Genomic DNA, 23,278 nt, shown 5'->3' on the forward strand with positions numbered 1-23,278 from the left:
ATGAATTTCATTATCGATTCGTTGTGTCGCGCGATTATTACGCCACTCAATAAGTCGCGGAGATGTTTGAGTGTTCACAGCAGGCTCGGTCGCCTGAATACCGCAGCTAGGAATAATGGAATAGGACTCCGGTTCTATTTTGTGGGTTTTTCTCTGAACTGGAGCCATGATTAAGAGGGACGGCCGGGGGAAACCTCACCCGGCCCGGACACGGAGAGGATTGACAGATTGATGCTCTCTCTGGATTCTGTGGGAGGTGGTGCATGACCGTTCTTAGTCGGTGGAGCGATTTGTCTGTTTAATTCCGATAACGAACGAGACTCCGGCATGCTAACTAGTTACGCGGCCCCGTGCGGTCGGCGTCCAGCTTCTTAAAGGGACAAGTGGCGTTCAGCCACACGAGATTGAGCAATAACAGGTCTGTGGTGCCCTTAGCTGCACGCGCGCCACACTGAGTGGATCAGCGCGTGTGTACCCTTCGCCGAGAGGCGTGGGTAACCCGCTGAACCCCACTCCTGATATTAGTCCATTTATTTTTTTAATTATTACATCCCTGAGCTTTAACAGCTCAGGGATGTTTGAGCAACCTGTTTGTGCACTTTCTGAAGATTCTTTGCTCTGTGAATTTGCAATGTTGGTTCTGTTTTTGAATAAAGGGTTAGAGATTAATGCTTTTTAGTTTTTTTTTATCCGATTCATCGATTAATCGAACAAATAATCTACAGACTAATCGATTATTAAAATAATCGTTCGTTGCAGCTCTACATGCTACACAATCAACTTCCACCAACGCTGTCATACATTATTTTATTGGCTTTTTCTAAAGCTCTGTGAATCAAACTAGTTAGTACATTTTTTTCACGGAGTTGATTTTAGCTTTTCTTATTCTACCTTTTGAGGCTCAACGCGCTTTAAACACTTTGATGTGATGGCCTGCCTTTTTTTTCCTCAACACTTAACACATCTTCAAATTAGCTAATAATTACATATTTGGTGCAATATGATCTTTTTGAAGACACCACCATCCTCCCGGATGAGCACATGTAAAGATTTGTTGTTGTCTTTGTCTTTTTGTCAGTTTCGAGAGGTTGCTTAAACATCTGCAGTTCGGAGTCAACAACTAAAATGAATTGCATTTACGAGCTGTTCTCAGACAATCAAACCCAGACTAACAATAAGCCCACATGGGTAGTCGGAGGAGAAAAACAGACATTTTGTAGTCTTTTTGCATTTAAAAGGTTGCTGTGTGGCAGACTGTAAAATCAGGCTTGCTTGAGCAATCTTGAACACAGTGGCTGCTGATAATGAAGGAAAAAAGGGAACACTTTGGAAAAAGCACAGAAATATTTTGATGACGAACAGTTTCAAAGGATTTGGTTCTTTGTCATAAATTCTTCTAAATCCTCATTTATAAAGACACATCATTTCCGCTGTAATGAAGATAATGGTGCCACAGAAACAGAAACAGAAACAGTGGAGGTCTGATAAGTATAAGTGTAAGATCAGCACAGGATAATAAGGATACTGCAATTAACTGTAATTATGTTAAAAGGATTAAATTCATACTACAGACATACTTCTATGAAGAGAATTGTGGAATGTATATACGTGATACTAGGCCAAAATAATTTTGTCCTCCCCTGTATATATTCAGCCATCATGCACAGCACCTTTTAGCATTGTATAATGTACAGAAATCCTCGGGGGAAAATATAGCCGCAGTTTATGACAGCAGGCTAATATTTCATCACTAAGCATCTATGCAGAATTCTTTTAAGATAAATGTCCAGTGGTGCATCTACAATGCATCTCAAATTATTCCTGACAATGACAATCATTTACATCAAAGACTATCTGATTTACCATCTGATGCAATTTTTCATTTTATCAACAAAATTAAGCTTTGAAATCGCAATCAGCTGCAATCATTTCTCATATTAAGTAACAGAAAAGGTTACTGTAAGTAACATTTGCACTCCCTGTAGAAATCAAGTCAGTATTCATAGTGTAAAGACCATGATGCTCCAGCTGAGCAGTGCCATAAATGATATGAAGCTGCAAGGCCACAACTTTCATTTGAACTTTTTCTCAACAAGCCCAGACAAGGTGTGAATGTGGCATGAAATGAGGTACGGAAGCAGGGCCAATAGATATTTAATTAATGCTAGGCCTGACTGGAGGGCCCAGGCTCATCTGCTGCATGTCTCATCCAATATGCATGATTTACAAGCGTGCTTCTTGCCACAGCAAACTTTCCACTCAATAAGGAGCATCAATGTGAAGTGGTGTACACGGCCAGCACACAGAGGAAGCAAGTATTTTATGCAGCAATACTATGTAAGTCCTGGCAAAAGCTATGTGGAGTATGCCAAACATCAGATGTATCTGAGAGAACGAAATGCAATGAAATATCAAGAGAACTCTGAGAGTGCCTAAACTTTGTACTTCAGGATGACAATTTGTATTAAATGCCTTTGTAATTTAATTTAAATATTTATGAGCAAAACAAAGTTTAAACACCTTTGCTGTTTTGGGAAGCACTGAGTTGCAGAGGACACCTTTTCTTTTTCAAACCCTCCTGTTTTATTAATGAATACCCTCTATAAAGATAAATCTGGTGCTGCCTGAACTAAAATAAGATGTTTACATCCTGTTAGAAGGATGGCATGTTTAAACTGTTTGACATGCATAGTAACTCAATAGTGTTATTATAATGGACTGAGCAAACTAAACCCAACTAAAAGTTGAGTGTTTTATGATTTAGGAAACAGATATGTTTAACAATATTCATCCACTGCTGAGGAGTTGCACTGGTTCAATGTGCATCAAGGATTTGTATTTTCGACTGTGTAGGATTTAGCAATATAAGGACTTTTTTTTCTCTTCTGTTGTCTAATTGGGTATTTCTTAATGTGAAAACACTATTTTGTGCATGTTGGGCGATTGAGATTTAAGACGTAACACTAAAATATCAAAATGATTTTCATCTCATGGCCAATGCTGATGAGTCTTCAATATAATATTGGTGGGTCATGATGGTGTTCTGGTTTTAATCATTGATAATTGTTGGGATGATGATGGCTGGATGCGCACTTAAATTTGTGTTATGTTCTCACTGATGCACATTTTTTATGTGAGCTTGCACAGTGGGTTTAAAATATGTTTTACTTGTTTTTATGTATTTTATTTTGATTTATATTCAAGTCGGTGTGTGTTCTGTGTTTTGCCTGGCAGTAAGACAAATTTAACCTTTGGACAATAAAGTTGAAGTAAAGAAGGTGTCAGTGTTACTGGCTGTGAGAGAACGTTATCTAGTGGGAAGCTAGAAGAGCAACATCTGAGTAGGTGGTGTGTGTTTGGATATTAGCTGGCAAAATATGTATTTACATTGACAAAGAATGTGGATGAGGTCAAATTTATAAATTTCGCCCTCCTCCTCTTGATATAACAATGCAGGTGAGGGAGTTGTGTGTGGAGGCGAAAAATCTTGCAGCTCCTGGGATGTCACACTTCATGTATCAGAAAAAAACAATTACGTCCCTAAGTGCATTCTTAAAAGCTTTTTAGTAGTGTAGGAATACATTGTTGAGGAGACAAAATATTAGGATTCTTAAGATCAGCTATTCAGCTAATGTGAAGCCAGTGATATATCCTGCCCGAATGAATGGAGGCTTCATTAAACAGGAGTGGAATTTATACATTTTAAAATCCTATAATATTTAACATATTTCAAAAAATGTGACAATCTTCATCTACATTTACACTCCGATCCTTATAGAAAGTTTAGGGCGACACATTCCCGCCCAGGCTGCTGTCCTATATAAATTCGGCCTGTAACAGGACATAATTTTTCCTGCCTGGGCCATCTGTCAGCCCCCAACATTGCCTACGTTACATTAAATAAATGCCTGGCTTTTCTCAGGAGCCCACAGCAGCGTTATTAAACTGCCTACCTGTGTTACGATGATAGATCTCCCCCAAACTTTGGACCCCCAGCAAGCCCAGGTTACCCATAAATGCAGAACATAAAGAGATTGCTTGTGCGGAGAACCGGTATAAGCAATGAAATCAGGCTGCACACAGCTGACTGGGTCTCTATTTGAACAGAAGGCAACTGGAAGGGAAATAATGATAAACAGCTGTGCCAGCTGACTGTATTTGACTTTGATAATGGCATGACAAGGACAAAAAGAATAAAATAATGAATCCTAATGTTAGTGAATGTGTCTTGTATTTCTCAAGGAAAAATCCACTAAAAGAGATTTTAAATATCATCCCTAAAGGACCTACAGAAAGTACAGAATCCATGCGTCTCACATAAGATGTATCATGTACATGGGACGCCGTATTACTGCTAATGCAAACCGAACATTTTCCCTTTGCAAGCATCAAACTGGTGAAACATGGGGCTGTTTTTATTTTAAAGCAGTCACAAGGAAACACAATGCATTTGTCACAGAGGTAAGTTGCTTCTCTGTTTGCTGCTCTGGGTATTGAACCACACTTACTGTTACTACCAGTAACCACCGGTCAACCAGGACTGAATCTTAAGGATTATAACTTTAATCAAATGTCTACAGAGAAAACCTTTGGCCAGATAGTCTTATCCATCACAGACATACTGGTCTCTGGGCGGATAATGAAGCTGTCATGTATAGTCGGCTGTGCATGAAGAGCAGAAAGTGACTGGGTGGGGTTTCAATAGGGGACAATTTTGCCCAAAGGGCCCCTGATGGGTTTATCCGGCCATGACCAACATCCCACCACGAGACGTACAAACATTTCGTATATGCTAAAAATAATTGTTTCATTTCTAAGAAAAAGAATATGTTCGTAACAAACATTACACAAGACACCCAATGCTAGACATACAAAAACATTTTAAAGACAAGGCTTAATCCAAAGGTTTAATGCATCATATTGTGGCTGACACCAAACAGGCTAACTCACACACATAAAATAGCACTCATACATATTCTAAGCTGCCGCAAACCAGTATAGACCAAAAATCAACTAATTATGCAATAGCTTGCTGACAGAAACGAGAGAATCTAAATCTGCTTCTGCATCACAGTCACAATCATGTCTGCTTGCCAATTTCCCACCAAGCCCCAGTGACAACTATGTGGATGGTGAGCGCGATAATGGATGGTTCTAATGGTCAAGCCTGGACCGCACATTAGGAATCCGGTCGATTCACAGTATTGTACACAGGAAGTGCTGCCAGCAATCAATGCTAGGCTAATGTGAGAAAAGGAGTAAGAATGAATGTCAGTGTTGCTAATCAATAACTATTCATTTTCAGCAACCGCATTTCCACAAATAGGACACTTAATATTGTGCGATTGGATAATTACCATGCCCAATTAAGGATGTGTGACACTAAGCGATGGATGGTGGATGGAAAACATCTGCCACAAGGTGCTAATGGAGACACGCGCCAGACTCTGATCGACAGTTGGGAGATGGATCTTGATGTCTGCAAATTGTGGGACGCCAAGTAAACCTGCAGGAGTCAGATAATCCTCTCTACCTCCACTGCACCTCAGATAATGGATGTCCTCTCAGATTCTGCTCTAACAGGACACAGCCACTTTACAGTCACTTCAGTATTTGTTGCTAATGCTACACTTTCTTCGTTTCTTTTTAAACATTCTCCAATTGCTGACTTTTTTAGATAAATAATAAATCTGAAACAAATTAGTCATATTCTTTATTTTCATTAAACATTACATAATTCCTCCAATTTCAGTACTGCCGCAGCTTCTCTTGGCTACAGTCTGAGCTGACTCAAACACGTTTTGAGACCAAAGCGACAGAAAGTCAGTACAGATTATCTTGTAGTGGGATGGAGTGACATCTCAATCTCTTTCACCCCAATCCATCTGAATCCAGCCTAGTCCCTGCTGATAATGTCACCATATTTATTTTTTATGACTCAACACACACACACACACACACACACACACACACACACACACACACACACACACACACACACACACACACACACACACACACACACACACACACACACAAGTACTGTTGGCCAGCTCGGCATTCAAACATTTGTAACTGTACGTAGCCCACTCTCGCTCACTTTCCTATATGCAGTGAACCCCTAGCACATCATATTTTGCCAATAATCCTAAAAAAAAGATATATATATATATATTATCTGGTAAAAGTCATCACCATCTCAAAAGCCTCTTTTCAAATCCAGAACCAACGTGACCAGCAGGCCCTCAGTAACTGTGCTGCAACAATAATCTGGGTTAATACTGTTGTGAAATGCAGAAAATATGTATTTGTTGTACTTTAACTGTTACTCTGTCTGCATCTTTGAACACAAACAAACACTCACAGAATGTAACTGAGCCTAAAGAGGCCCATTGCAATTGTGATAAAAGATACTCATTATTGTCATTTAAGTGGTTTCATCATGTTGGTTATCAGACTCCTGGTTGTTGACTCTCAAGTGAAATGTAATAACTGGATTAGATGCATGATGTGATGAAGATTTCTGTGACTGTGAGACAGGAAGCACTTTGATGCATCACTGAAGGCTGTTCCCCAAAATATACGTTCTAACTTACTGTATATAAAGCAGTCTGTCAGTACTGGAGGCATAGGTGCCTATTAACTAATATGTGCTAGCCTAGTATATACATTCATTAGATTCATTCATGTTGTGACCATTTTTCACAGGAGACATTTTGACTGCTGATGCACAAGTCAAACAAATGACATTAACGATAGCTCTGCTGCCTTCAAGAAGATGAGGATAACTTAAATCACCTAACACAATGGCCAGTACGTTTAAGGGACACACCCTGGTGAAGGATTGCCTCAGTATGTTTCTTTCTGTGAGAATACAAAAAATGATGTTACTTTCTGAAGCATTACTCACAGGATCCACAGAAATTCTGGTAGGATTGTGAAACATAATGAAACCTCTGCTGCAGTGTGTAGAGTTTTGGGAGGTCATGTTTCCAGGGGATGCATAATAACGACAAAGTCAAGGCTGCTACCAACGGTATAATTCAAAAAGCAAATGGAGAGATAATAGAAACACCTTCAACATGTGTGTTAATAGAGAATTTAATTGCTCAAAACCCGCCCACAGCATTATCTATGACTGTATTTAATTTTCAATTAGCAAAAAGGTGTAGCGTTGAAATCAATTTCAGACAAAATGCTGAGGTCAGTGAGGCATTACTTTGATTATTCTACAGGCATTTTGGTCTTGAGTGATGAGGAAAAAGTATTTATACAGTTCCACTGCATTGTGTTTGGCTGTCAGAACTGTATGTTTATTGTTGAAAAATGCATCCTTTGGCCAAGATTCTGATAGTAAGAGGTGCTGTGCGGATTTTACGTATGCCAAATGGAATAATAGCTTCCACAGAAAACAAACAGTGTGAGAACAACAGATCAGAGCCGTCAAAGGTTGACAGGATGTGTGACGGGAAAAGAATGTTTCACACTTGCACAAGTTTTGATTGGTTTTACACTAATAAGGTAAAAAGGAACCTTCTACTATAAACATATGATTTACTCTGTATTGTTTCTGTTACAGAAAGCTGTGTTCTAAAATAGCTTGAATTGTTTAAGGTTTTTTGTTCAAGCATGATTTGTGTTCACAAAAAAGTGACCCCTTTGATGTAATCTGGATGAAATAAAATATAAATTAGGCTTAAGACACATACCTTTTTATAAATTGTGTACTCTGTGTTGTTATAACTAATACAATACTAACTAATAAAGTTTATTCAAACAAGACATCTGCATCCTCAAAAAGTGTTGACAAGAAAGAGAAAGGCGGCATAAATAGAACACATGAAGCTGCAGATGGCTGTGAAGATGCGGACAATGTGGCCTGTCTGTTCTGCAGCAAAGTTCAGCTCCATTTATATCAAGGCAGTCTCAGTCAAGTGTGCATTAAACACGCCATCTACAGGTTTAATACCAACCAAGCTCACTGAGGTTTCTAACGGATGTTTTCACAGCAGCCTTGTAGGAAATCAGGCCACAGAAACTGCTCAAGGTGCAAGACGGCTGACCGAAATTGCCAGAAATCCATCTGATTATGCGAAAGCCAGATTGTTGAACACTGATCAGGCGCCATGATCGCATTCAAACTGAACATCGAATGACAACCAATTTTGCAGAAATTTGACCCAATTCTAAATTTTGTGGGCTCTAAACTAATTCAACCGGTGTACATAACAGGTGAGAATATTTTACTGACTTTTGCTCCTATTAAGCAGTACATTTGGACAACTCAATTAGCATAATAGTCATTTGTCTCACTCCTGCTTTCATTCTGATTTCAGAGTACTGGTTTAATTTGAAAGCATCTCTAAACAAGATGTATCTATATTGGAAACTGTGTCAAGAGTGAGAGTGTGTATAATGGATGTCAGTCATAAATCATCAATTATTTCAACAATGTAAAATGATAGTGACGAGGTATGCATTCTGCAAAATCAAATGCTAATTTTGTATTTATTGCTGTTGTTTGTCATAGCTGATGTGGAAGCAGGCACTACAGTAGTTTTGAATTTTGTCTGAATAAAACTAAAACTAAAAGTAAAGAGAGATTGATTTTCTTTTTTCTTCAATTTAGCTTCCGGTTAAATCCCAATACCTCCATTAATGCACAGTCTAATATATCCAATTTAAATGTATAATTACAAATATTAAATCAAATCTGAGTTAAATTGAGTAGAGTTGATACTGATTCTAAGCTGAATCTTCAAATCAGATTTAAATAACAGTATATTGAATTATACAGCTTTACCTCGACCACTTTATCGTTATTGGATCGTACATCATCATATATCTAATAGGTAGTTGACGGATGAAAATAGATTCATGCTACTTCCATTTAACTTTATCGTAGATACATTTTGTTTCCAAACACTGGACTCAACCTAATGTGACTCAGACAGAAGATTGCCGCTGTACCTATTTATACTTTTTGCTGGTGGACTGGGTGTGCGTGTTACAGATAGTGTTTGAGAGAAGTGAGAGTGTTTGAGAGATGCTCACAGTGTTTTGACATTCAATCACTCTGACGTGGAAAATGAGTCATTGTGGGTCTGAGGAGGCAAAACCCAGGGAAAAAAATGTGACTTCCACAAGGGGATCATAGATCACTGACGCATATCAGCTCTCTGATATCTTACTGATAGGAGCGTGTGGTTGCAGTGCTGTTGACACTGGTACATTGTCTGGTCCAGATGGTTATCACTGTCAAATGCTTAGTCTTGTATTCAGCCTCTGCAGCTCAAAAAGTAGCATTTTGTTAATTCAGATAATATCATTTGTCTGTTTTAACAAGGTTTGTAGTTTTGAGAGAGAGTTTTTGCCCAAATATTGATTGAGTTCAGCTAAAAGAGAAACATGCACTTCAGATTATTATTAGCACTTGCCAACGTCTTTACATTTCAAAAGATGTGGTTGATAATCAACATATAGGAGCATGAAATCAGGATCAAGAGGTCGGTACAGTTTGATTAATCAGAAGAATAGGAAGGTGCCAAATGGTGCCAAATCTAGCCTCTCCCCTGATGTTCATCCATCACACGTTTAGAGTTTAATGCGATCAAAATAGTGAAGAGCAATATGCAGTCAGTAGCCATTTTGTGGGGAAAACATCTCGTCAGGGAGAGAGGTCACAAGCAATTGGCAAGTGTTGTTCAAGCAAACAAAAAAGGCCACAGATGCATGAATAGAGGAGTGGCGAGGTGCAGGAGAACGTTTGAGTGCCACATCCTGAACCTTCACAATGTGTGGGTTGCACCACTAAAAGGACCCTACAAAGTTCCACTTCTGTCAGCTAATAGGATGGAAATGAGGCTGCTGAGGGCATTTGTTCACCAAACCTAGATGATTGAATAGTGGAAAGCCTTTGCCATGTTCAAAACCCTGGATTTCTGTTCTGACATGTTGATGAGGATTTGTTGTAAATAGTCTTAGGATAAGATAGGATCTCGTCTGTGTCAAAGGACCAAACTAGGGATGGAGGTGTAATTCTGTGAACAGTGTTTCTTGGCACACATTAGGCCCCTTGAAGCCAACTGAACATCATTTAAATGCTACAACATTCTGAGCTGCTGACCAGGAGCATCCCTTTGTGACCACAGTCTACCCTTTTTGAAAAGGATACTTCCAGCAAGATAACGGGTCGTGTTACAAAGCACTCTTTGGTTTCTGTCTACTTCACTGGCCTGCACAGACACAGTCACAGAGTTCAGAGCACCTTTGAGATGAGCTGCAATGGGAGGTCTGCCTATACATAAATGTATGTAATTAAGGCCAGAAATAACATTTTTTACACTTTTTTTTTTTTTACACATCAACACTTGAAATGATGAAGGCACTTGCACATGACGAGTTAGTAAACAGTAAACAGTACATTGGTATTTCCTTTTTACTTCTTTACTTAAGATTTCATTAAACTTGTTTTATTTTCATCTTTTTACAAAATGAACCAAAACTCTGACAATGAGGAGGATGATGGGTAGATAATAATGAGAATAAATATGAAATAACATTTAAATCATACCCTCTAAACTAAAAAGAAATCTGGTTTGAATTTAAATCAAACATTACTAAGCTTGTTTTATTTATATATATATTAGGAATATGTTGTAGCCTCTATTTGATCAATAACATACAGGCTGTTAGTTTAATGGTTAATTAAAAAGGAATACCTAAAACGTTTGACCAACATGTTGTTTATGGTCACTATTACTCAAAGAAGCGATAACCTTGGAGCATGTTTGAAACTGAGAATGAAGAGTTTTGTAAAGCATCTGAATGCCACGGACCTGGAACATGGCAATCAAAAGCATATTATTTAAACTGAAGGATTCTGTATGCATTCATTTGAAGCCAGACAAGGGTCCATTGAAAAAACATGTTTTCAAAGAAAATGTAACTCCTTCTGAGCTATAAATCACAACCACACTTTAACCTCAGAGTGTAACATCATCAAACCTGTCCTCTTCATTTGTGACCATGACAAACACCAAGCTGCTGCAGGCATGTTTCCTGCCTGGATATCAGCCTTTTCCATTATTTCTCATCCATTATCACTGAAGGTCAACACAGAACATCAGCCTGAGTTCCTGTTCAAACAACTTGTTCCTGTTGGGTGATTCAGATTTTCACCGGTTCATCTGACGTGTTTCTGTCAGCGAGTGTGTATGTGAGAGTGTCTGTGTCCATGCATGCTTATAACTGTGGTTGTGGGTGTGCATACGATTGAGAAAGAGGTGTGAGCTGAGGGCTGCTTGCAGCAGAAATAGTGTGGATGGGTTTTTCTACCTGGCAGGGCAGACAGGCAGAGAGAAGGGATGATGGGAGAGCAGCGCGTGGGTCTGAGGGCCGCTGATGCACATCTAAGGATGACCTTGCAGGTCTGAGGATGAAGGCTGAGTGAAATTGTCAGAGGACATGAGGATGAAGGAGACAAAACCTGCCTGTCATATGTCACCATGCTGACAAGTGGTGTAGGTCATGCAAAGTCTACTTACATTTCGCCACAAGCTGCAATATTCAACTCTCTAAGCTCTGCGAACGTGCTAACAGACACACACAGAGAGTTCACTCACTGGTGCTGCTGTTCAAAGATTAGAAAATAAAAAATAATCTCAGAGCTCTCCTTTCAACAGTAAACAGCTCCAGAATGTGAAGAGAGGTTACAATTTCTTCCTTCAGAATCTGCGTACCCATCCTAGCTCTCTCCTTGGGAGCCATGTCCTAGACAACATCAACCAATAACTCTCGTTGCACCCCGTACGTCCCCATGAGTGTAGACAAACAGTTGTGATTGGCTGAATTCAGGACAGGTAAGGGGCGTAGGTTTGTTATTGGTTGTTCACGCCCCCGTTCCAGCAACAACTTTGCATTTGGAAAAGAGGATCCCAGAGGATGAATCATACTGACTTTGGTGACTTTGGTATTTCCGTTTATCGCCATCTTGAAGTGGAAACATTAACATTTAGTTTTAAGTGAAATGTCTCAATACATACTTCATTGTCATGTAATTTGGAAAACACATTCGCCTAGGGATGATTTGTAATTCTTGATGATCCCCTGACTTTTAATCTAGCACCATCATGAGGTCAAATGTTTAATTATCGTTTATGACACATATCTGCTGTACCTTGTGTGAAATAGTAATTAGCAAATGGTAAACTAAGATGTAGAACATGGTAAGGATTAAACTTGCTAAACATCAACATGTCAGCATCACAATAAGTACAGCATCACACAGGCTGTCGACCCTTGTACTCTTGTCACACTGCTAGAATGACAACAAGGAAAACCTAGAGAGAAACTTAGAGCTTACCTAATGAAAAATCTAAATATGGAATGGTAAAGCTCATACTGACATTTCATTTTTCATTACAATAAATCATTATAGGAAATAAAGCAGCCTTGAAAGCATCTATTTGGTAGCATACAGACAGCGAGTAAGAGCTGGAGAGACAAGGAGTAGACAGGCAGTAGGAAGAGGGTCAGAGTCGATTGGTCGCTGGGCCATCCGAGAATAAGTTGTCTTAATGAAACGTCCAGCATCTGTGCTTACTGATAGAGCAGACGTTTGGTAGATGGGCTGTGTGTCTGACACCGAGCTGATTATTAAAACCGTTCACACAATGATGTGTGCTTGCCCTTTTCATGGTTCATTAACACGATAAGATGTCCTTCCACATGCAAGCCGCAGCTCATTAAGCCAGCCATTAAATCATGCAAGGTATGAGAAAAGGATTGAAAAACAAGAATGTGTCTTTGAAGATAATGACATCTTACTGTGGTTAAAAAAGATTTGATTAAAAAAACAAAACTCAAACACCTGGAAGGGAAATGATAAACAAAATGCAAGGTTTCTATTATCTTACAATAAAAATGTCAGTGTGTTTACTGTGGCAAATCAGAAAGCAATTGCATTTAATTTTCATCCAAGCATGGTTTGAGTTAAAGCAGGCAATGAGGTTCAAGGCACATACACTAGATGTGGTGTATTTCATCTCAAACAGGATCCAATCTGAGCTGTGACCATATGTTAATACACAGCAGATATTAATCTGCATGCTCTCATCTGCCCTGCTTTGTGGCTTATTTATGTAAAAAGGGTACCCGACGAAGTCTTCCTTTTTTTTTCTGTGTACTTCAACAAGGACATAAAACAAAGAGAAAAGCATTTGGAAAGTAGAAGGTAGTCTGCTCATACAGCATCTCTGTGATTTACAATCTATGCTATTGCTGGTTGATTAGTCACCGTATCAAGATCATTTATTGATAAAGTGTAACTCTAGACCCGACTGTCCAGGCCATAGGTATTTGAATGCAGTATAACACTGTTGTAGATATCCGTTACAAGCAAAATCTCAGATATTTATATGTTAAACCATGTCAGAGTGCACAGCTTCACCAACAGTAATACTCACATTACCTCCCTAATTTTAGTTTAATAAAAAAACAACTATGGTGAGTCACTAACATCTATCGGTTCCAATAGTTAAAAACAGGCTGAGTTGGAGAAAAGGTGCACGATTATCCATATGAGTTAGATAAACCCACAGCAAACGGGGGAGGCATTCATGATGAGTCACAAGAGACTGATTACATAAACTAATCCCATGGTGAAGCTAAAACCTCGAACAATCTGTGGATGAGTAGGAGGCAGTGGGGTTAATATGTTGTTTAAGGTAGTTTAGTAATCTAGAGCATGCCACGGTAATATAAATTCATCTTAGAAAGCAACAATAACATAGAGCACATAACATGCAACACTTAAAAACAAAGGTAGGCCTAAAGTTACCTAAGAAACCAGGCTCATACTCAAGCCAGTTGATAGCTTTGAGGAATAGATTAAGCCTTAAATTGAATGGAAGATGCCTTTGATTTTTCCGGTAATGGTGCCAATTTGAGAGTATATTAGATGAATTTTGTTACTCTGCATTTCCACATAAATAGCTGTTAGGGGTTGAAGGCTGTAGGGCTGAAATCATACAGTCTGTGTTAAGATATTTCCTTTTTTTCCCCAGAGTGTCCACCAGCACCATCTACCACAGAGACTGCAGGTCTTAGAGCAACCAATCTTGGATTATTTTCAGAGTTATCCACCACTAGTTAAGCAGAAAAAAGTTACACGGAACAGCCAGTGGTGTTATGAGAAGTAGCGCGTACGTTTGGCCAAAAACTCCTGAAGCGACCTTCCCTCAGGTTTTTCAGCTCAAGATAAATCTTTTGGATATAGGGGTTTTATTTCTGCTGTTTGAGTGTGGTATAAAAAGAAATTGAGTTTTGAAACATGATTCCTAAACATTAGATGCTACAGTCCAACCACTGTGGGGCATGATGATCTTCAGGCCAATAAGGCCGGTGCAACTTGTTCTTCCTTGTTTCTCTTTTTCAAAAAAGACCATCCGTTTTAATTAGGCCAACCATTTTGCATTGAGCCTCGAAAGGTGTTTCCATCAGAGGAAGTTTTCCAGAGGATGAAGAATCTTTTGAGGAATTGCTCAGTAACTATAAACCTGTGTTTAGAGTAACCAGGGACTACATTTAGTTTAGTTAGTAGGATAGATCCAGGTCTAGCAGGGTTGACTGACTGATCAAAAAAGACACTACGGCAGCACCAACTTGAGTCTCTCTTCATTCTTAAAACAAAGACGTACTCTAGTATATTAAGATGATGGGTAGACATTTCTTTCTCATTCTTTCTCATTTCGTTTATTAAGGTTAAAAACAAAGTTAGGCTTTGTTGTCTGTTTCCCAAGTATCTAAAAAATAATGCTTAAGGTCAGAGTGAAAATACCATCATCAACGAGATTAATTGGCAATTTCTAAAAATAAAAATAAACCACTTTATTACCTGCACTCAAGTGAAAATGTAATTGAAATAATGCTGAATTAACTCATTCTGCTTATCAAATCCTTTGCTCCAGAAGCTCAGGACCCTGCTAATGGCAGATGGTGTCTGGCAATCTCTGGCAGCCACCTCATCTGTCTGCCGATGACAGGAGCCATTTTACTAATGTACTCACAAATGCTTTGTGTTTCATTCAGTCTCCTTGACGCTCACCTCCAATGTCTCCAGCTGCAGGAGAAGGGTGATGGGCTTTAGGTCGAATCCACCGTACAGTTTAAGGATTTTCAGTTTTTTGATATCAACAGCATTAGTTTTAGCTTTTCCAGCTGAGTTTGTGACCAACAGCAGCGCATACTGAGGTGTTGCTTATGTACCTTGGATTTTGCTGCCTTTCTTGGTTCCTGCAGCCGTCCTGAGTCCAGTCTATTATGTGGCCTTTTGATAGTTCGACCCCTTCAGTTACAATTATTCTCCCTTCATTTGGTTCAACCCACCTACATTTTTCCACTCCAATTGGCCTCCAGTGTCATTCAGCTTAATGGCTTGCATGAAGACAAGGTGACTGATGGTAGCCACTCTCATGAACCTTTAACCACTCTTCATGGTAATCTGTGAAAGGTTTAAAACCTATGCTTAATAGCAGCAGGGAGGAGGCATTGGGTTGGTTTGGAGCCGCAAACGTCAGGCACTCTTGTGATCGAGCAGCTTTAAGTGGTTTCCTCCACAAGTCCATTGAGTTTCTGATGACAGCTCTTAGTGTGTTGTTGACCTTGTATGCAAGACGCTCCAGGGATCCATGAGTGCTGCACTAAGTCTTTGGCTTCATGGTTTTTCATCCAATCTACAGCTGAGCAGTCCGGATGAAGTCAACTTCATGACAAAAAGAATATCTTGGCAGGATGGAGTTTGTGATGCTGCATTCTGTTATTTTGCCTTCGCTCATTGATATAAATGGAGTGGACAAAATAATAGAAACATATTTCTAAAATAAGGCCAATCTCTCCATCAGTTTCAACAAAAACTAAATGACTGAAGGATTTATTTCAGGGCTGTGGTACAAGACAGTATTTGTTTCAGCTAGGTGTATGTCAAGTAACCAATGACAACACATATAGGGGCCCTTTTTCTACATTATGAGTACTTTCACATTTGAGACTTTAAGTACATTTTACTAAGATTACAATTCCTGTAACATTACAGGAATTTTACATATGATATAGTGTTTTCAAAGTGCCGCACTGCTACTTTTACTTACGCAAAGGATATGAATACTTCTTACGCCACCGTCTAATCCAGACTGCTTGAGTTCGTCTGTTTCAACTTGCAGTCCTGTAGAGTGACAGCTCCGTCTTCGCTGGTGCTTTGGGCATCTGCTGTTGTTTCCAATTCCCCGCTGAGCTTTGCTTGTGTATTGACACACATGTCCCTTCAGCTTCAACACTGTGGTGTCTGAAAGGAGTTTCCATGTTGGACAGTAGGTGGATGGTGCTATTCCCTTGTGGGTACCTTTCATGATCAGCATAGTCCTGCCTTGTGTTTGACAGTCATGGTGGGAGTCTGCAGTTAGTAACTGGTTCATTTGTGCTGCTTGGCATTAATGCAACACTATTAGTTCCTCCAACCAGTAGGAGTGAATCATTTCAGGACCCATTTGCTTTTGTAAAGGTGACTGGTTCCTGCTCTGAAAGATTGTAATGGTATGGTTCTGGGTCACTGAGCTTTGGAGCTACATAATTATCCTTTCATGCAATCAACACAAGTCTACAGTTCTGGTCCCAAATCTTAACCAAGTTGTTTTTCAACATTAGCTGCTTAAGATAATATTCCACAAGAACTATAGCAGCAGCTTAAGCTACCACAACTCCTCAATGTCACAACCCATTCAATTGTCAAGCAAATTTGAAGCGAACTTCTGAAATGTCGGAAAAAAGAAAAGAAATGGGACTATGGCGCGTTTCCATCAACTGGTTTGGAGCAAATGAACTCGGCTGGAGCGTAGCTTGGTCAGAAGTTGGCGCTCTGGCCATGTTCCATGCTGGCCGGAGACAAAGACAAGCATTCACACGTTATGGGAATATTAAAGGAGATGCCGACAGGGGAAACAGCTGATCAGTCATTTTAGTTGGATGTTTGTTATGTCAGAATCCATTTAGCGCATCAACCTTTTCTTCTACATAGGCAAAAAACATCTCAAGTGAGCGTAATTTTGTTTTTCACAATTGAGGAAGTTGTATATAATTATAATTTTGCTGCTTGTATTCAGCTTTTCTAATGTCATTCTTCAAAATGCACATAAATATATGTTAATGGAGGCACGTTTAATGAAATGAACATTCAACACAACCTGATCTGAAGCAACCCAGCCAGCGTACAATCAAACAGCATTTCCATTCTCACGTGTAACATCATTACTACTGTGGCAACAATAAGGCTCTTCATTGTTGCTTTTTACCAATTTTCTCTGAAAATAATTATTTTGCACCATCATTTTGTTGGTGAATGTATGTGTTCAGCACAGTTTATGGGGAAAACTCAGAATGTGGAATACCAAGTGAGGGGGGAAATAGTGTTAAGTGCAATAAATAGTGCAATAAATAGTTTATTTGTAATCTTAATTTTACTAAGCTTATGATAATAACGAACTCTAGCAGCAATGTACAATGTAGTCAATTAAAGAAATACTAGCTGTAACAGTTTGCCTATTTAGTTAGAGATGCTTATTTTACTATTTGTACAATTTATTTCATTGTTAAATACTCAGCATTTAAATAGCAACTGACATACGGCAATTGACCATGAAACTATTTGGAAAGGTATGATGGTACAATCTTACTGAGACATGAAAGTCTTTGACGAATCACTTAGGTATAAGTCCAGTGGGTTAATATAAGTGAGTGATAATCAGACAACATAGGAGACCACCCAGTAAGGCCTACTGGTCAAAAGCTTATAAGACACACTGCTGTAAGTGATTTTGATCCCATCATTATCGGCACAGAGGAGGGCAGGACTCACAGCAGGTGACCTAATTTGATCTCACACTGTAATGAGGAATAAAGATCTATCTATCAGTGATAAGCCTTTTACTGTATACCCACCAAAGTGGCCTTTATGTAATTCCCTATCTCTCAGATCTCTCATTTCGAGCTGGAACATAAACAACACCGTAAATTAGGACTGAAAATTGCTTTTACTAAATACATGCAGACCTCCCCGTTGAATATTGTCGTGGGAAACATCTCTTAAGATTGGAGTTTTACATGCAACAGCTACATTCAGTAATTTACAACCGGCCTGCAAGGTAGAAGCTCAAATAACATCAAATACTCTCCTACTGAGACACTATTAATTAATAAGAGTCATGGTAAAGCAGCCTCTCCCCTTCCCCTCATTGTGCTTACTTTCCAGAAATCGATTGGTGTCTCCACTGCTGCCAGTGTGTCTGACAGATGTCTTATTGCAGTACAACGCTCACGCTGCAAGCAGTCACAATGTCTGCAGCTGAACCATGCCAGGCTAGATAAGAGTATAAGAGGCCTGTTGGGGCTGGAGCATGGAAGAAAACCTCTTAGTTGTTCTCCACTGCAGGCGTTGACAGGTCATGGAAATCCAAGATTTAGTATTGGACAGAGGGAAGTTGAGGAAAACCTCTATTTTTCTTCTAGTATGTAGCCAGGAACTGTAAGGGTATGTGTGTTATTTTGGCCATGCTAGCTGCACTACTCTACTACTAGCAATGTCAGTTGGCCAGGCACAAAATTCGGTCCAGATGTGGTGGTTCCCAAGCGATGAATCCAGATATCAATGGTGAATCCTTGAATTTTCCACTAGTGTCAGCAGCAGCTTCACGTTTGTAGTTTCGAGGGAAATGTCTCAACAACTACTTCATTATTTGTCATTTACTTTGGTACCAACATTCATGATCCCCTCAGGATATTAATAACTTTGGTGATCCTTTACATTTTCCTCTTGCGCCACCAGCACATTCAAATTTCAGTCCAATACTTTGGTTTATGACCTACTGCTTGCAAAAAGACATGTGTTTAGTGATAAATAGCTAACATGTTAACATGCTAACAAGCTGAATGATGGTGACGGTGAACATGGCGTACATTATACCTGCTTAGCATCTACATAGGAGCATTGTAATTGTGAGCATGTTAGCATGCTGACATTAGCATATAGTGTGAGGCTGGGCATGGCTGTAGACTTCTTTGTTATTACTCCAAAACTGTGTAGGGATTAATAAGCCACCATGGCTATAATGGCAAACCTTATTTATCATATTCATATCTGAGCTCGGCAAGCTTTTAGTATGATTAAACCAATTACCTCATCAGGCTAAGTCACAAAGGAGGGCTGCAGCAGATAATTGTCTCATCCCAAACATGTGAGACTCTTCTGCTTCACCTACCAAAATGGTAAGAGTTCTGGATATCAAAGCTAAAATATATCATCTGTTATTTGGGAGTGTGAAGGTGTCTAATTACACTGAGATCTAAATTTGTGCAATAAGTAAATAAAAAGGAGTTTAACATTTTTATAGATGCACAAATCAAACACATCCACAGTCTGGACCAATACAGCTCCACAGACATGGGATACATTATGGTTTTTCTTAATGGGTATTCCAATTATGTCTTTTATAATTGGTAATTATGATCCTGGTTATGATGCTTTACATGCACAGTAATAGGCTGCAATACACAACACTGTGATATTACAATAGTTTTGACATTGAGGTGCTAGTTCTCATTAGTGTTAAATGTTCATTTCATTTCATTAAGGACAGATGTGTGTGTTTGTTGAAGCAATTGGCAGGTCTGTAATAACTGCAAAAATGTGTGAGGAACATGAATGAAAGATTCTAGAAATATCTTCTCTCTTTGGTATGTCTTGGATTCCTGATTTTTGTTTTGTTTTGTTGGTGTTACCTGGCAAGCTGTGAGCAGTAAGTGCATCTCTGTGTTTAACAGTGGAAAATGAATCAATCTTTTTCTCCTTTTACTGCATGCTTTCAATAATTATCTGGGTTTACAAAAGAAAGAGATCAGCCTAATTGTAGTGAGACAGTGACTCTGTCAGGTAGCTCTGCAATGCAGAAAACACTACCCTGCTGCAGTTACTAAACATTCAAAAATCCTTGAAATAAATCTGCATAGCATTCTCACACAACAGTAATTCTGCTTAACGAGGATAATCCCTTAAATCAGGGTTGTATTGTCAGTGTTGAGTTTATCCTATTTTATTTCCTTATCATCCTCATCTATCGTCACCATGTTCCGCTGATAAACATCAAAGACACAAAGGAGGGGGATTATGGATAATTGCAGTGAAGAAAATCAAATTAAATTATACTTGGTGTTTCAGTATCTGAAATGGCAATATCACTGTATTCAATTCATTTCGATAGACTAAAATGTATCACGTAGTCTTGTAAATGATATACAGTCAAAGATTTGAATTTATACCACCTTCACGTATTTTTCCTAGTTCTGTGGTTGCATTTGTTTCTGCTTCTGTTGCTGTATTTAATATTGTATTTCTGTCTCTACAGCTTTCTGTTTTGAAGTTTTGCACACAGACTGAAATAAAAAGTAACAACTTTTTTTAATAGTTTATCATCACCAATGTGATTTGGCCTCATGGCAGCCAATTTATCAACTCTGGTGCTGCAGGAAGACATAGTAACTTTTCAGAACTATCAACAGTGTTTCCAGCAACAAATATAACTAAATTAATTACATTCTCCATCCATGGAGAACAATGTCGATATGTTGAATGTCAAAGCATTTGGTGATGACTCGGCACAGCTGATGAAGATTTGCACAACTTGTGTGTCTGATCACAGTACATCCCAGACACAGCAAAATCTCTTCCTGCACTATGAGCCGTGTGTTTTAATTTGGTCTTGTAATTGTAAAGACCTGAAGTCAGCCATCAGTGTTATGCTCACAGGTTGCCATTTGTCATTCTTGATTGGTTGCCATTCTCAAGAGAGTCTTATCTAATATGAGCATGTCAAAGGGCAGACACCACACAGCAAAGTAGAGAGACATTGACGAATGCAACAAGTCTTCCAAATTATGACAATATACCACTGTTTGCTCACGACCTCTAGAACAACACAGTTTTCTGATCTGACCGTTGCAAAGTAGTGTTGAAAAGTAAATGTGATTTATGATGTGGTGATATATATATACAGTATATATATATATATATATATATATATATATATATATATATATATAATGTGGTTAGATTTAGGTAAACATCCTGGTTTGAGTTAAAATTACTTCGGATTAGGGGCAACACAATATCGTTTAGATATGAGATAACAGTGCACATTTTCAGACAGTCTCTCTTGGAGAGCATTCAATGACTAACTAGCAAGTGAAAAACTAGAGGGAGAAGTTCTAAACCAATTTGGACGTTGGATTGTCCTTTCAGAAAGGGTCAAACACAGCCCCGCAAATCCGAGATCAACAAGCATTCAGGCATACCGACAGTAAATTCTCATCACTCCTTACTTCCAGCTGTGAGCTTAGTGTGTCCTTGTGGGGCATGATGAGGTCAAAGGTTTAATATCAATACTGTACATATCCAACATTCACATAATAATCCATGCCACGCAAGTTGGTTGACTGAACTAAAGGATTACTATGTACTCTGTGACAGATATTTGTGCTATTTTCCAATAGTCTCAGCCACAGAGAGTCTGTCTGCCCACTATTGGCAAGTGTTTATTCGTGCCAAATGAGGGTTTAACACGTGAACATCAAACTGTGTCACACACCTGTTAATTTCTGAAGGTGTTACATGTCTATGTCGTAACAAGCAATGATGCTAGAGAATAATTCAGTGGCCAGTGGGTTCCTTGTGTATCTGTGATCTTCCTTCACTGCTGCAGGTTGAACATGTGTTTTGGATTAAATTTCCTGGAAAATGCCAAAATATTAAGTTGGCTGATTTTTTTGGGGGGGTTTCTCAAGGTAAAGGCCCGATTAATGATGGCGTCCAAGAGCTTTCCTTTGATAAGATAGTATAATTTGTATTCCTCTTCATAAAATATAATGGATACTACTTTTTGTAAGACTCCTTTTTCAGTAAGAGAGAGCAATAAAACATGTATTTTTAGTGCTGCTGTATCCTTGGCATGCAAGTTACACTAACTAATTTAATTCTACTAGAACAATAAAACCCAAAGACAAAAAACCCACACCAAACAGCCACTACAAAGTAATCAAACTTTTTTTTAGCAATGAATGCAAAAAAACTGTAGAAACCTGCAAGGACTGGCCAGAGGTCTGGTTCAGGTGCATCCTCGGTATTTGCGTGAGGGTCAGACAGCGGGGGACAGATGCTCGACAGAGGTCACGACAGACAGTGGGTCATAAATATGGGAGACAGGCTGATCTGGCCTGTGACAAGGAAAGGGCAGCTCTACTGTAATGGGTGATAAATGTCAGTGCCTCCCCACAGCCTCAGATGAGCGATTGTTAAGCAGCTTCTCTGAGCCTGAGCTGCTAAAGCCTCAAGACAGACTGACAAGCAGTAAAGGAAACATTTACACGGACAGAACGGCTTGTTTGGATGACCCCCCCCCCCTCTCCCTTCCCCCTTCCTCGCTGTCGCCGTAGGCAAAATGAGAAAGGTGATTAATCAGGTTGTTAACATGTTTGATGGAGAGTAGAGGAGAGAGGGAGGAGGAAATCCATGTGCTGAGAGGAGGGTGTGACAGGTAACAAAATGAGGAGGAGAGCCTGCGCCGCTGGGATTCACCAGGGGTTACTGATCCCCTGAGGAGCAATAATTTTTAACGTAACGGGCCTTGATTGCAATAATGTCCCCATAGCAACTATTATCTTTAATGACTATTATTATGGCTGTCATAAAATGGAGACTGGAGCAAGTCTTATCAAAATATAGTACGCAAGTGCACCTTCGAATGTCTTCATTGAAAAAAAAATAACTTGAATTGTTTTTATTTCTACAACTTTAAATTGGTAGATGAGTAAAAGGAATAATTTAATGCATGTGTTCAAAACTAAGAGGCATACGAACATACATATGTATTACTTGTCACTGTTATATTTATGTGCGCTTTGTGAAAGTTGATTCTTTTCCTTTATTCTTTATCTAATTCATTGTAAGTCTGTGTTATACTTTTTAATATATGTATCATTTTTAATTTTTTTTTCCAGGAACCATATAAAACTCTTAACCTCATACAAGGATAAGAGATATAAATTAAAAAACAAATGCAATCACACATACAAACATACACATTTAAATGATTGCAGCCAATCCTATAGAATATAAATTAGAATATATCCCCAATCAAATGTTATATTCTGGCTACTTTCCTCCCCCTCCTAAGGGAAA

The 23,278-nt window shown here is 39.0% G+C and overlaps 1 protein-coding gene across 1 annotated transcript in view; it reads right to left on the reverse strand.

Annotated features, from left to right (window-relative positions):
- gpc5a (glypican 5a) overlaps positions 1-23,278 on the reverse strand; it is a gene marked incomplete at both ends in the record, with an annotated part of 108,538 nt that overhangs the window by 15,726 nt on the left and 69,534 nt on the right. The window lies entirely within an intron of this gene.

Source organism: Pholis gunnellus (genome assembly GCF_910591455.1).
Source record: "Pholis gunnellus genome assembly, chromosome: 1".
NCBI classification, from domain to species: Eukaryota; Metazoa; Chordata; class Actinopteri; order Perciformes; family Pholidae; genus Pholis; species Pholis gunnellus.